General features: G+C 38.7%; 1 protein-coding gene across 1 annotated transcript in view; it reads left to right on the top strand.

The window, feature by feature from the left end:
* Positions 1 to 14414, top strand: part of AHRR (aryl-hydrocarbon receptor repressor) — a 95336-nt gene that overhangs the window by 59499 nt on the left and 21423 nt on the right. The gene's annotated exons all lie outside the window — the stretch shown is intronic.

The raw sequence follows: 14414 nt of genomic DNA, 5'->3' as shown, positions 1-14414 counted from the left end.
CATCTTTTTGTTTTTCTTTGGAGAGAAGACAAAGCTCTAATAACCAAAGTCCAATTTTATTAATGATCTTTTTTCAGTATGCTCCATTCTTGCGATCTTTGCTCTCCTTGGAGACTTCAGACTCCAACTGTTTGACTGCAGTAATGATTTTTAACTTTGCACCTTCATAATATTTTCCAAGACAGGTGGTACTGCAGCCCTTGTGCAACATGTCTGCCTGTCAAAAAAGGGCCATATTCAATTTCTGAAGCCCCTTACTGAATGCTTAAAGAACACTGGGCCAAACCCTTAACCAGAAAAGTGGGAGTATAACTTGCATTGGCAGTCAATAAATCCAGATAGAATTTATATGCTGTGATGGTGGGGTGGAGAAACACAATAAAATGATGACTTGGAAAAATAAAAATGAATCACTGGTAGTTATCTAGGCAATAGCCTTGATTGCAATACTCATCTCATGGCTGTTAGCCACCTCCTACTCTTTCCCCCAGCTATGCTGCACTTACAATCTCAAGTCCAGACTCAGAGTCTAGGCTGTTGTGCAGGTAATATCTCATCCCGATTTTGTAATTTCCACGTTATGTACTATCCTATCTGAAGAATTAAATGTCCACTGTTGAGAACAAGGCCCTCTCTGGATTTGTTCTCTCCATGACAAGCAGTCAGGAAGCTTCATCATCGCTCACACTGCTTCTTGCACAATCACCACCCACCTACTCCACAGAACCCTGTTGAAATTGTTACTTTGACTTCATTGACCACCTCAAAACCGCTTCTGCAGTTTTTCTGCTCATTATAGAAGAATCACTGATGTTCAAATTTCTATCTCTGCATTTGCTGCTGAAGAAGCTGTCTTCATGGTGTTTCATTCTTTTTGTCTCCTGGCCTCCTATGCCATCATTGTAGGCTGTAGCACAGGATTTATGGTATCTCTGTCTCCAGATATACTAGATATAATTCTTTTCAGGTGTGAAAATAGTGTTTCACATTGAAAGCACTGCAAATGTTAAAATGAAATCCGGATGATCTATGCAGCTCCCAAGCAGATGCTGATGGAATAAGGCTGCCTGGTTCTGTCATGCCCTATCTCACTGATGAATACTGATAAAGGCCAGACCTGGCCTGTGTAGTCATTTCCATGTTCACCGGCAACTCACGCTCTTTTAGGGAAGGTCCATTTTGATTTCAGGATGTTCCAAGCCACTTTTTTACCCAGTTCATAGACAGATTTCCACCATGAATCCTCTACTGCTAAGGATAGGTACAAGAATCAAATTTCAGTGGTTTTGTCTCATGTTTTTGTTTATGACTGCACTGAAGAGACCAGTTGTCATACTATCCTGGTATTTATTATTCAATGATATTGTACATTTACTCTTCCTAAGTGGAGATAGTTAGTGATGCATGCCTGAGTTACCTTCTTCCTGCTAAAAACAAATAATCACATAACAAAATATCAAGGTGGTGGATTTGGTTGCTATTTTGTTATAAAACCCAAGTGTTGGAGAAAGAAATGCAAGGGCCTTTCAGGTGTAATTTGAATTTCGAGCCAGAAGGGTGACTGCAGGCTCAATCTGTATGTGCATTGAGAGGAAAGAACTCATAGCCTATTTTTCTCTACATAGTTCAGAGATAACAGGTTCCCTTACGAAAGCCTCCTTGCTCCTTGAAATCACCTGTTCTTTCAGCTGGAACATCTTCACCTTCCTGCAGCCCCCTCCACTCTTCTGGAGCAGCTGGAGGTAACTACTCTGATCTTTTTTCATTTTAGCATGTCAGGAGACCGAGCCCAGGAGACCTGCATGTTCAATGTGTGTGCTTAGCAGCAGGCTGCTGCATCCTTTGGGATCCCATTGTGCCAATGAAAGAAACTTCATTTGATTTGGCCAAACACAGGACAGGCTTCTCAGTTTTCACTGGTGGCAGAAATAACAAATTGTTAACATTTTGCATATCGACTAGCAAAGTCTCTATGGCAAAATTCTCATTCTCCATCCCTCCTAAACCGTTGTATGATTATTACTTAAATTTTTAGGCAAGGGCTGTCAAGATGCTTGGCATCTTAAAAATTATCTTAAAATCACGTCTGTCTTCAGAAGTGGAGAAGAACGGTGAAAACTAGTTTTGGTGGTGTCACCTTTAGAATTCTCCACCAGTATCAATATCCTCAGCTCCATTATATCGTCTACTTAATCATTTAAAGCCTGATTTTCCAAACTGAGTTTCTGTGTTTTGCAGACATGCTTTTGTTCCAGCATTTGGCAGATGAACATTGCTGACTTGAGTTGCAATTAACATGACTAGTGAGGCAAAAGAGGTATCTAGCTACAAAACTGGCAGCATTTGTGCTTGGGATTGACTGTTGGTGCAAAGCAGAAAGCATAGTCAGGTGTAGGCACTTTTTCACACCTGAGAAGTCCTTTATACATTCTTTTTTAAATTTCATATCACAGGTTTGGGCGCTAATATGAATAGGAAATTTTCATTCTTGCTTGGTAGTTCCCAAAGAAGTCAATGAGGTGTTTGTTTTATTATTAGCTTTAACACAAGATAGAGATTGAGTTTTGATCAAAACCAATGAAGGTCAGTTGTAGTTTTTATCTAAGTAAAGGATTCAGGGCTTAATGCAATGCAAGCTTGAAGCATATTATTTATCAATATGTAGTTACTTTGAAAGTGGCTGTGAATAATAAGATTCTGGTCGTTACTTTGAACAGAGAGGTGTATGTGCACATTTTGGCACTGAAAGGTATTTCCAGGTGGCCTCTGCTAACAGTTTGAACTAGAGTTCAGGTTTCATTCCAAGGGAGCTGGAAAATGATACATTAGAAAACATCCTATTGGTGCTGTTCTTCACCCTGTGTAAGGAAATAACATAGGAAACCTTTTCCCACTTGGCTTCCTGTAATTTTTTTAAACTTGTTAGTGTAATTCCACTTCCTCCTTCCAAACTGATTTATGTAATCAGTACTTGATAAAACTGTGCTCTTGAAAAAGGTACTCCAGTTTGAATTTCAGTCTGAGAGCAAGAGATTTTACTCTTCCTGTTATTTTTTAATTTAAAGTTGAAAAGGAAGATTGGGAGTCAGACAAAAGTGCACGGTTGTTATCCAGGGCTATGACCAAGGCACTGACTTCAGAAGTCGGAAGCTGGTAGAGAGAAACTTTTGATTTATTCTGGTGTTGAATTCCTTTTCAGCTTTCAACAGTGCTCTCTCTCTTACCACAGTATTTCTAAACTAAAGCTGTTAGATTATGATACAGTGCTTCACCTTTTAATCTATGGATTTAAAATACAGCTACCAAAATAGGAAATTCCTATAAACAGCTCACGGTCTCAGTGCATTTTCTTTTTCATTTAATAACTTCCAAAAGTTACCCAAATAACCCTTTTGCTTTCCTCTGTTTTCAGACATGAACCTTCTCCCAGTAATTCAGATGACATGATTTAAGCTGACATTAGTCTCTTGAGATGATTAACAGAGAATATGTCCATGAAGTAAAGAGCCATAAATGGGGTCAGGAGTAACTTGCCATCTTTATCACATGCGTACATTCACTTTCTTCTTGGCAGACAGAGGCGAAACACAAAGGAACATTTCAGAGGTCTTGGTCCTTTTTTTTTTTTTTTTTTTTTCTTTTTCTTTGCAAATAGACATATTTCTAAAATCCAGACTTTAAAGTTGGCATGGGAACAATGTTGTACAAAAAATATCCCTTCTGCTGCCCTTTAAACAAATAACTAATGTTCTCACTCCTTTTTTTGTTTCTCTTTTCGGAAAAAATCTGGTCTGAAAAGCCTGTGACTTCTAAATACCAATAGATTTCTACTCCAGTCCTCAGTGCTACTGTTACTAGTGCAGCGATCACAGTGCTGCCACAGTGCCTGGGATCCCCAAATACAGGCTAGAGCATAGTTCAGCTTGACAGTGTGCTGAACAACAGAAACAGATGTGATCCCTTCTCTTCAGATTTACAATCTTGTTGTGAGACAAGAGATGACAAATGCTTTCCAATGGACAACAGGGCACATGGAAATAATGCAGCAAAATGGTAACCATAATAGCTGGGAGTCATCGGGTGTGAGCAGCCTGGGCTGTGGAAGTCCTGACTTTCGCAAGAGTTTTAAGGAATAATTTTAAGCAAAAAAATCAGGTACCTTTGCAGATGCTTGCATGGAGACTTAGCAACATGGGAGACACCACTGAATACTTGTTTTCAAATATTGCCTAAGCATGAGAGAGAGAAATATGTTGGACTGATGAGACTTAGTACTTAGCTTCTCCAACATGGAATGGGAGATTATAATTGAGAGCAAGCTGTGAGCAGCTCTGAAAATCAGGATAAGTAGCTTATGATGAATGTGATAGAGAAGGAGAAGCCAGTAGCCAGTGCAGGTGTGCAGAGAGGAGAGGCAGCATCACCTTGGTTTGGTATTGGTATCAGAGAAGTCAGCTTCCATTTGTCAGGACAGAGGCAAACGTGCTGCAGTGCTTTAGATGTGAGAAGAGGAGGCCTAGCTGAGAAACTGTAGGTGTACTGGTGAATGAAGAAGCTGTCCATCAGCTTTGGACATAGTCCAGATGTGAATCCAAATTTAAGATCCCCTACTTCTGTCTCCAGGCTGCTCATCACAGCAAACTCCACCCGAGCTCACTTTTCACAACCACTTCCTCTGTTTCTGCTCAGGCTATTTCAGTGCCTCTGGAGACAGTCCAGTGGCCACGTGACTTCCTCCGCAACGAAACATATTCTCCAGTTTCAACTCAATTAGTTTTTTCCCCTCCCTGACTTCAGAACTAATCCTTGGCAACTGTTCTCACCAATCAATAGGTTCAATGTCTGGATGTGAGCACTGCATCATATCGATGCGCAGGGATTTAGTCTGTTACTAGAACTGGATGACTTGCGTCCAAGTAGCTAGGGCAATCATAACACACTGTTCTTTCCATACAAGTTTATTGATGAATGTTTGCTTTTGGGAGAGTGTCCATTTTTTGAAGATGACAAAGTCATGTATTGTAATCATAATAATAATTTTTAAAAAATAGAAACACTTTAAATACTGCCTACGTTCATAGATAATTCACATTTTTGAAATCTTACATTGTTAGCTTGTCTGCAACTGGTGAAATTATAAATTAATAGCCTAATGTGTATTTACAGCTGACACTTGCTTCCAGTAAATTCCTCATTCTTAAGTCAGAAAAGTTAATGATCTAGCTACCTTACCAGTAAGACGAAGTGACAATCATGAAAGCAGGTCCAGTCAAGACTGCATGTTGTCTTAAGATTTTTTTCAAATTTGCAATATATTTTTTTTGTGGTTATGAAGATTTCAAAAGAAAAAAAAATACATACTTTTAAAATATGTAAATATTTTTTGGTAATCACTGAACGAAAATACTTCTAAAAGCATTTACAGAAATACTGAGTACCTTTCTTGTTTTTTGCCTACCTCGTTGAATACAACTGGAATATGCTTTTTGACAGGTTTGAACTGAAATAAAAACTGCTATTAAAAAGCATGACATTGACCATTAAATGTACTGTTTTCTATTGTCAAGGATATAGTATTGATTTGGAGAAAGGAGGAGAGATAAGGACCCTTCAGATAGTTCTGTTCCTGTTCCAGGAACTTCAACAGAAATTACCATCATTCTAATTTTAACTGTCTTCGAAATTTTATGAATAGAAAAAAGAAAAAAAATAGATAGCTTCTATATCCTGTTTTAATTTAAATTCTTCCAGGAATTCCTAGATGCAAAAGCTGATGGTGGCCAAAAAACAGGCATTTTCTCCAACACATTTCATATCCTTCCCCCTCCTCCCAATACTGCAAAGCCCCCAGAGTTCTCTAACTGGACTTTTTTAACAATAAGAAAACCAGTGTCTGCTCAGACTAAACCCTCAGAAGGGTTTAGGGGAGGGCTTCACCTAGCCTAAAACTCGGCTTAAGATTTGCAACTGTTGCTGTTGCTTAGTGGAGCTGTCTCTTCTAACTTTTCATCCTACCTTCTTCCAGATGATCCACTGTCATCCACCTGATACCTCGATTACAGAAGGCATTGCTTGCTGCTTGTAGCACATTAATAGCAGAATCAATACCTGCTACTAGTGTGGGGCAATGTATGTTTTATACAAGGTTACTTCCAGTTTACAAAGCATGCATAAGATGATAACTAGCACAGTAAGACGGTTCCCAGACCCAAATTCTGGAACACCACTCTCCCTTAAAAGCCCTGCTGACCTGAAACGGTGTTTGAAAAAGCCATTTGCCCATCTATTACTGAACAGAATGTGAAGTACAGATTGTTTTGCCTTTTTTTCCCCCCTCCAAAAATATTTCTGTCTTAGAAAATGCAATATCTAGCGGTAAATGCATAGAAAAGTTGTGCTCTGAAATTGGGACACTACATTCAGTTTACAGTGTATAGGCTTCAACATTGTCTCTTTTAGGTTTTCATTCCTTGCAATGAGATGTCTGCCCTTCGTGCTAGTTAACAGCTTGTAAGTATGAATAAAAGTCAGCTGTGGATGGAATATTATGATGGCTTCTTCTCTTCACGATTTGATACACTTACATATAAATAACACTGAAAAAAAAATCCAGATATTTTGTCCTTACATATGTCTAATTGTCCGACACGTTGGATAAATATTACTCAAGATTCTTTTCAGTAAGTTATTTCTGTGGAAGATAATGGGTAATCTTAGTACATTTGTTATTGCAAAGACTACCTAACTAAATTTGTTATTAGAAGTGCAGAGTAGTAAGCAATCAATGCTTCATTTTGAGTCTTCTCAAATGGAATTAATCAGGCTGGCATTTTCTATATTGAAATTGTTGAAGAGAAGACTGAAAAACCCAGAGCAGCTGCAGGACTCAGAAAGAATGATGGGCTGAACTTGCGCTGAAGATATGATATTGCCCCATCTTTACTTCCATCTGTGAATAGAACATCTGGTTTTGAGAAAATGGAATGAGAAACTGCATAAATCACTGTAAAGTCTGTTTCTATTTCCAAGTGTAGTCCAGGGCACAGTGTTTGTGAAAGAGCATTGACAGTAGGGTTCCATTACTGGTAGAGCAAAATTTTAAATTCAGTGTCCATGATTAACGAGGAGGCTAAAGAAAAAGATATGCATGACTATGTCAAACTTCACTATCCTTTTGTGATAACTGCTTAGGTAAATGACATGTTACTCACACAGGTACTCGTTAGCATATCCAGTAATCATGGTACCTATATGTATGTATTAATAAACAAAATATGTATTTTTTTTCTTCTTCTGACAGTTCTAGAATTCATACTTTGAATATTCTTCTTCTTTAGGTTCCTATAAACAGTCCCCACTACTTTTATAATGTCTGTTAATCTCAGGCGGTATTCATATACTCACTTCCTATATGAAATCCCCATTTTTAATGCAAAGAAAAGAATTGTGGTTTTGTTGTTGTTGTTGTTTTTATCAATTAGACATGAAAAATCTACCAAATCTTGTCATCGGTAGTAAGCATTGTTGGTACTATTTTTTTTTTTCCTAAACAAACATGCCATATGACAAATCTGTACCAAGGTACTTGGTGTCACCCATTAATTAACTTTTGCAGAAAAAAGTTTCCCTAACCTGTCTTTAAGCTATTAATTAGTATTGCACAGCTCTGGAAGCCTGTAGCATGATCTGCATTTTAATTTCCAGTGTTTAGCTCTCGTGAAAACAACTGGATTCAGTTGGCATGTATCACTTTCCAGAGTGTACTGTATCAACTTTTTGCAAATACAAAATGAAATGATGCTTCAGATCAGTCTGCATACAGCTCTTGTTTCTCAATACCATCTTTGGCAGAGTGGTTGATTTTGAGGCCCCAGGCTCATCAGAGGCCAGCATTTTATGCCTATAGGAAAGAAGAGAGGCCCTACCCCAAGGACTTGACACAGACTTAGCGAGCTTTGTTGCAAGAGCTTAACTTGGAAGGAAATTAAAAGAAAGAAAAACTGCATTTGCAGTTCTGCATCATGCAATCAAAACAACTTTAAAAGCAAAGTTGTTCTTGGTTATTGTGTCCAATATTTATTACATATCAAGCATACCAAAAACAATATCACCATGGTTTAAAATGCGTTTACATGTGTGCACACATTACAGTCTCACCCTCCAGGGAGCTACTATGTTTTTATGAAAGTTTATAGCTTACATTTACCAGAGCCCAATGACTTACATTTTCCTAACCGATTTCCAGGAGGCCAGTTTTGTCTGCTGCCTCTTGACGAGCCACAGCATTCCAGCTCCTCCGTTAGACTGAAGGCACATATGTAAACAAGTATCTCCAAAGCTGATCTATTTCCTCAGTGGAAGTGATATGATAGTGAAAAATGGAGTAAGGAGGGGTTTCACGAAGTGAATCATTCAGAATCGCCCATGTCTTTCAGATGGTGGAGCTGGTCCATCCAACAGTAAATGTGAGGTGCAGGACTCAAGTGCTTCCAGCAACGTGGACAATCTTTGAAAATTTTGCCGGGCCCTGCTCTGAGCAGTGCAGCACTACAGGCTGAATTTCCATACCGTCTTTAAGGAGCCTGAAATGATATCCAGGCTCAAGGAGATAGGAAGGAATGTGAATGTGGTTTTATGTGGGAAGACCAGAAGAATGAAAGGAGCATAATGATCATATGTGTGCATTTCTTTGTATTTGAAAAGAAACATTTCTGCTGCGGGTTCACCCTTGAATATTTTCCCTTGGTTCCACTGCCATGCATGCAGCTGCCTCTGAAAACCAGTCAGACCCAACACCCCCTCTGAAAGCATCCCATGTAAACCAGGGCTGTAGGCTTCAGCCCGTAGGATCTATTTCCTCCCTTGGCTCCAATGATGGAAATTTATATTCTGTTTTGCTTCTTTAGCCTGAAAACTAACCAGGACATGCAAGTCTTTGATCAAAACTGAATGCTAAAAACAATTCTGCCACTCCCCCTTTGCATTGACTAGTGCTTAGTCACCCAAATATTCCTTTTGAAGTTGCTTTGTAGATACCAAAGAAACACATAAGAGTCCAGAGGGCTAACAGATACTGTACTCGCCGAGCAAAGGCCATCTTCTGATGTCACTAGATACAGTATTTCTGAATAGTCTTTTATGCTGGGTTTTATTGCAGGGTTCTGTAACAGTTTCTTTTCTTTTGGGTTTATAAAGGGAAGCTCAGGGATGCCGGGGTGATTTTTGAGAAGGGTAATTGTGAATCCTAAAAACACCAGTGGAAAGAAATACTGATTCATTAAACAATACGGTTAAAGACAGAAGGCGCATTAACCGTCCGCGTTTTCCTCCTAATACTCACAAGACTTCAGCGCGAAAGACAAGAGCGAGTATATCATTTCCAGAGTTTTTAAATAGCTACTTATTTAGATCACCAGAAAATGGCCCCATCCTACAGAGGACGCAAAACCCAGCAATGCACTATTAAATGAAACGGTTCCAGATAAACTGCGAGCCAACTGACCCTGGAAATTTAGTACCCAAGTTGCGTGACTCGAAAATCTGTTCAAAGCGAGGCATGGCTGCAGGCCTTGACTGTTGTACTTTAGTAACCATGGCGACACAGTCTCTGGAGACCTAATGCTAGTGAATTTTCCTTTATTTCAAGGAAGGGTAATAAGAGAAATGTGGCTTGGAACTTCTTCTTCTTTTTTTTTTTTTCTTTTTTTTTTTCTTTTCCTATTTTTACTATGCCATGACCTTGACCAAAATATCTTTGAAGTATTTACTGGCTGATTTTCTGCTATGGGACCAGAAAAAAAAAAATCAGGATATATAAAGGCTGTTGCCAAAGGAAGTCCTATCTTCCTCAAAATATTTGCCTTCGTTCCCAAAGAGAACCTCTTTTCTAATAATGTTTCTAAAACTTCTTAATGGAAGGAACTGATAACTTTCATCTCGCAGCTACTGAGGGCACCAGAATAATGTTGTACTCTCTTTGAACTGACAGATTAATTGTTTTTTGTTTCAGTAGCAGGTGCAGCTTTTCGTGAGTACATAATTGGATGTACATGTTTTTCAAAAGAACACAGGCCCCTGTCTGGTGCCAAGCTCTTTTTTTTTTTTTTTTTTTTCCATGTGGAAAAAAAAAGAAAAGGAGTGATTTCATTTTTTAAGTACAATGTAAAAAACTCATGTAAGTGTTTTTTAAAAGCCAAATACAAACAAACAAATGTCCACAATACATATTTAAGTCTGTCTCACATCTTTCAGCTATTATCCTGGATTAGAAATTCCATCTGTCATTGAATCCATATGGTTTACCAAATGGCAATTTACAACCATGTATTTTTGCAGATTAGAAGTTAGTTGGTTTCTGTTGCAGAAGTTCCAGTGTCCACGCTAATGCCTTTGTTTGCCTTTGTTTGTGTGCGTGGGTGCATCCCTGTGCGCACGTGTGTGCGTGGAAGTATATGCAAATGGCTAAAAACTGTAGTACGATGCAAGTGGACTTTATTGATTAAAACACACCAGTTGCACACAATGGAAAAAATGTTGGTGTTGAGCTACAGAGTTAGGATATTTCCTCCCCTAAATCCACGAGCCCTATTTTACACTTTCCATTATTTCTGCTCAAAGGAATAAACTGAGAAGAGGGAAGCTGCTCTTGACTTCCCTGTGTTTTGGGCAGGTACATGCCCTTTGCAGAGCTTTAGGAGGCTTCTGGCTACCTGGCCAGCTTGTCATGCAATAGGCAGAGTGAACTGCACGGGTGTGAGGCTGGTCGATGTCCTCTTTCTGTCCCTTTTCCTTCTTCCAGGTTATTGATAATCCATGCAGATTCTTGCTGTGCTTCTGACACAGCACCCCAGTGCAGTCTCCCATGCACTAGGGATCAGAGAAAGCTGTTGCTGAGGCCTGGAATTTTAGTTCAGAAACTGAGAATTTTAAAAATCATGAACGGAGCCGTATGTGTTGTTGTCCTGCTAAATATGAGACCTGCTAATTTATACCCATAAAGCTCTGAATAGTTTTTGTTCATTCTCATGGATTGAAGCTGCCTGTCTCTTCCACTTGGTGCAACAAATTATCAGCATTCTGGCCAGAATAATGCAAAATCATCATGTGGTGTTCCTTTAAAGGGCTCGAACATGAGGTTTCGTATGATACCTGAGATAATTATTTGAGAGGTCAGAAGAGGTCTTTTCCTACTAATTTGCAATCATTACTACCCACGTCTGGGGTACCAGACCTGTGCTAGCAAATGCCCTCCACCTTTTCCCCAGCTGTGGTCACTAGGTAAGAAAAGTATAAATCTCAGCCCAACTCTTGGTTCTGTTCCAATTCGTCTGTGCTACAGATGTCAGATTTCGCACTGAAGAGCACTTCAAGGTAATTCTGAGAAAACAGAAAAATTTGCAGTCATGGGTAAGACTCAGTGGATAAGAAGTTCTACTCCATGTCCAGCTTGTCTCTTTTTAGTGTGGTTGAAGCAGCAGGTTTCTCAGCTAAAACGAGGTTTAGACACATGGAATTTGTGTTAATCCTCAATGGCTTCATGTGGCTCCATAAAAGTTGTTGTTGCACCACAGTGGGTTTTACTTTTCCTGCCTGCAAGGCAGAGCATCTGATGTCTGCGTTTGGGGTCATGAAAACCAGGCGATGCGTAGTTAAGAGATCTTAACTCAGAAAAGGACATCAGCATTTTGAGAACAAAACAAAAACAAAGAGGGGAAACTTTGTAATTCTCTTCATTTACATACCTTCCTCGAATCCATACTTGTTTGTGGATTAACCTCAACACATGGCTCCTTCAACTTCTGTTCCACTTCTTTACTTTTGCTCCCTCCCACCCTCCCTTAGTACCTCCTCCAACCTCAGAGACATAGCTTCCAGTCCACTGTTGTGAACCCTTAGAAATAAACATGATCCCAATTCTCCTTCCCATTTTTACAAACCACGGCACCTGGTCCAGCCCAACTTGGGCTCCACGAAAGAAAAACTTATGCAAAGAAAAACCTTCATCCCACTGTGGGGGGGGAGAGCAAGTTTTACTTTTTAAAGCAAAGACTGATCTCTTAGGCTACACATCTATATGTTCTACATGTACGTAATTGCTAGCTGCCCTGGCTCTATGTATTGGAGATCTTTCAGAAAGCGCATGGTAACAGCCACAGGCATCCACACAAAGGAGCTCCCTTGAATGTCTTATGGTTATCTTTGTGGAAATTTTTTAGTCTGCCCAAATTAAAAGGCCTGCCAGATGTTCAAATTGTAATAAAATTCCTAACATCACATCATTGATGGTTTCATTGCTGTGAAGATGAGCCCAAAGAGACAAGATGCCAAAAATGCTTTCTTGCCTCCACTTGATATTGGAAATGGATATGACAGATACTGTCTTCAGAGGCTCCTCTCAGTGCAGTGAAAGGCACAGATGTGAAGATGTAGAAATTCTGGCACATTGTCTTCTGTTTGGTGAGGTACTGGAATGAATTTGGGCATTTTTTTTTTTATAGCAGAAAATGGCACCAACCTGGCAAGAGCTTGTGGTTCAATAGTAGACACGAATAACTTGTAAACAACACTAATCCAGCCTAGCCAGAGATAACACTTAGTCTGAAAAGGATCGGTATTGATGGAGCTGATCTGGAGATAAGCATGGTTTGCCCTTGGCTGTTCTTACAGCTGACTCATGGTCAGCACTGATTTGATCAAAACAGTTGCTGTTACCGCTCTTTCCAAATGTAGGTAAGCCTTTGCAGTCTCACTACTTGATTTTTTAGTCACCATTTCACAGCTTCTTCAATACCCAGAGCTCCTGGCCACATGTGGCCCCACTGGGCCAAGTTTCCAAAGGTGCTCCACATTTATGACTGGGGCCAAATCTTCTGAGGAGGTCGGCCTATTGTATGCTGAACTCTTGAAATTCTGCCCACCATTGTCACAGTGGGAACAGGCTTTAAGCAGTCTTGGAAATCTGGTCCTTATTTAGGAACCAAAAAGAGAACCAAGCTCTCAAAAAACATGTCAATGTATCTGGTTACTGAGCAATAGAAAATCTGCCCCCATTGTGCTTCAGGATTAATATACACGTTGCGGCAACTGTAAATTAAGAGAAAGGTGAAGTAAGGATAATTATGATAGAGCAGTGCTTCTTCAGCATCTGTTTGAACTATAATCTCAAAAGACCTCAAAACCATCATGTGAAAGGATCATCTAAACTACCTTGGAATGCGAGCCTGATGGAGTCAAGACATGTCATTGAATCTTTATCAAGGGAGGAGAGGCAAAATTAGTCAGGCTGCGTGCAGTGTGATGGATGGTAATGTTCGTGTCACGTATCTGATTTAATCCTTGCCTTTAATTTTAGATTTTTCTAGTTGCTTTCCTTGCGTCACTGAGTCTATAAGAATGAATTCAGCTTTTTTCTAGACTAAACATTGGTCTTTATCAATGAAATATTTATTGACTAATTTTTATATTAATTGTATTTATGCAATTTTCCTGTGTATGTGTTTTTATAGAAGCTTAAGAAAACTACCATACTTCAAAACACACATCCAATTTTAAAGCCATAACTACAAGAGCACACGTATTTCATTTTCTTGTTGGAGATTATTATATTATCTGTATGTTTCAGTGCACAGAAATTCAAAGCAATTGTCCTGGAATGGAATGTTTTAAATTAAAAGCAGCAAAAAAGTAGTAGATGGTTGTTATTAAATTTTAATTATGTGAATTAATGCCAATTTAAATTTAAAATATATAATGATATCATAATGTAATATTGTAGTTATCTTGTAATTAGCTACCCTAACTTTTTTTAGTAAGCACTTTCCAGATTGTTATTCATTATTTTGTGTTAGGAAAAAGAGGTCTTTCTGCAAAGGTATGGAAACTACAAGAATGTTTGTAAGGAACCAAACATTTTGATACTTCCATATATTCATATTAGGAATAGCAATATATTCGGTAAGTATCTTATTAGGCAGTAAGTTACAATTGTAGTACAAGACACACTGGATGAGAACAATGGTTGTCATATAATGAGACTTCTAAAAAGAGAAGACGTTTCAGGCAAAACATACATGAAATTTAAAACAATTCTACCATATGAATCCCAGCAATTTTACTATGAATTATAAACAAGAATGCCATATTTATTCTGTATATATTTGTACTTTTTCTTTTGCTTTTAAAAGATAATATTGTACAGGCTTATAATCCCAAAGGCCCCAAATCGGATTCTATTCAACTGAATAGCAATTCAGATAGAACACTGAAAACTGATATCACACATGATAAAAGCTTGAAAATGTGAATCAACATACAGCACATAACTGTTAAACTTTTGATCAAAGTCCCTTTTTTTTACTAAATGTATGCAAAATCTGTATCAGCCTCCAGAAAAACATGGAGTCCAGAGTCTTTCC

This window comes from Cygnus olor, chromosome 2, assembly GCF_009769625.2.
Source record: "Cygnus olor isolate bCygOlo1 chromosome 2, bCygOlo1.pri.v2, whole genome shotgun sequence".
Lineage (NCBI taxonomy): Eukaryota > Metazoa > Chordata > Aves > Anseriformes > Anatidae > Cygnus > Cygnus olor.
The sequence above is the reverse complement of the archived record's forward strand: the minus strand, read 5'-3'. Positions and strand labels throughout refer to the sequence as shown.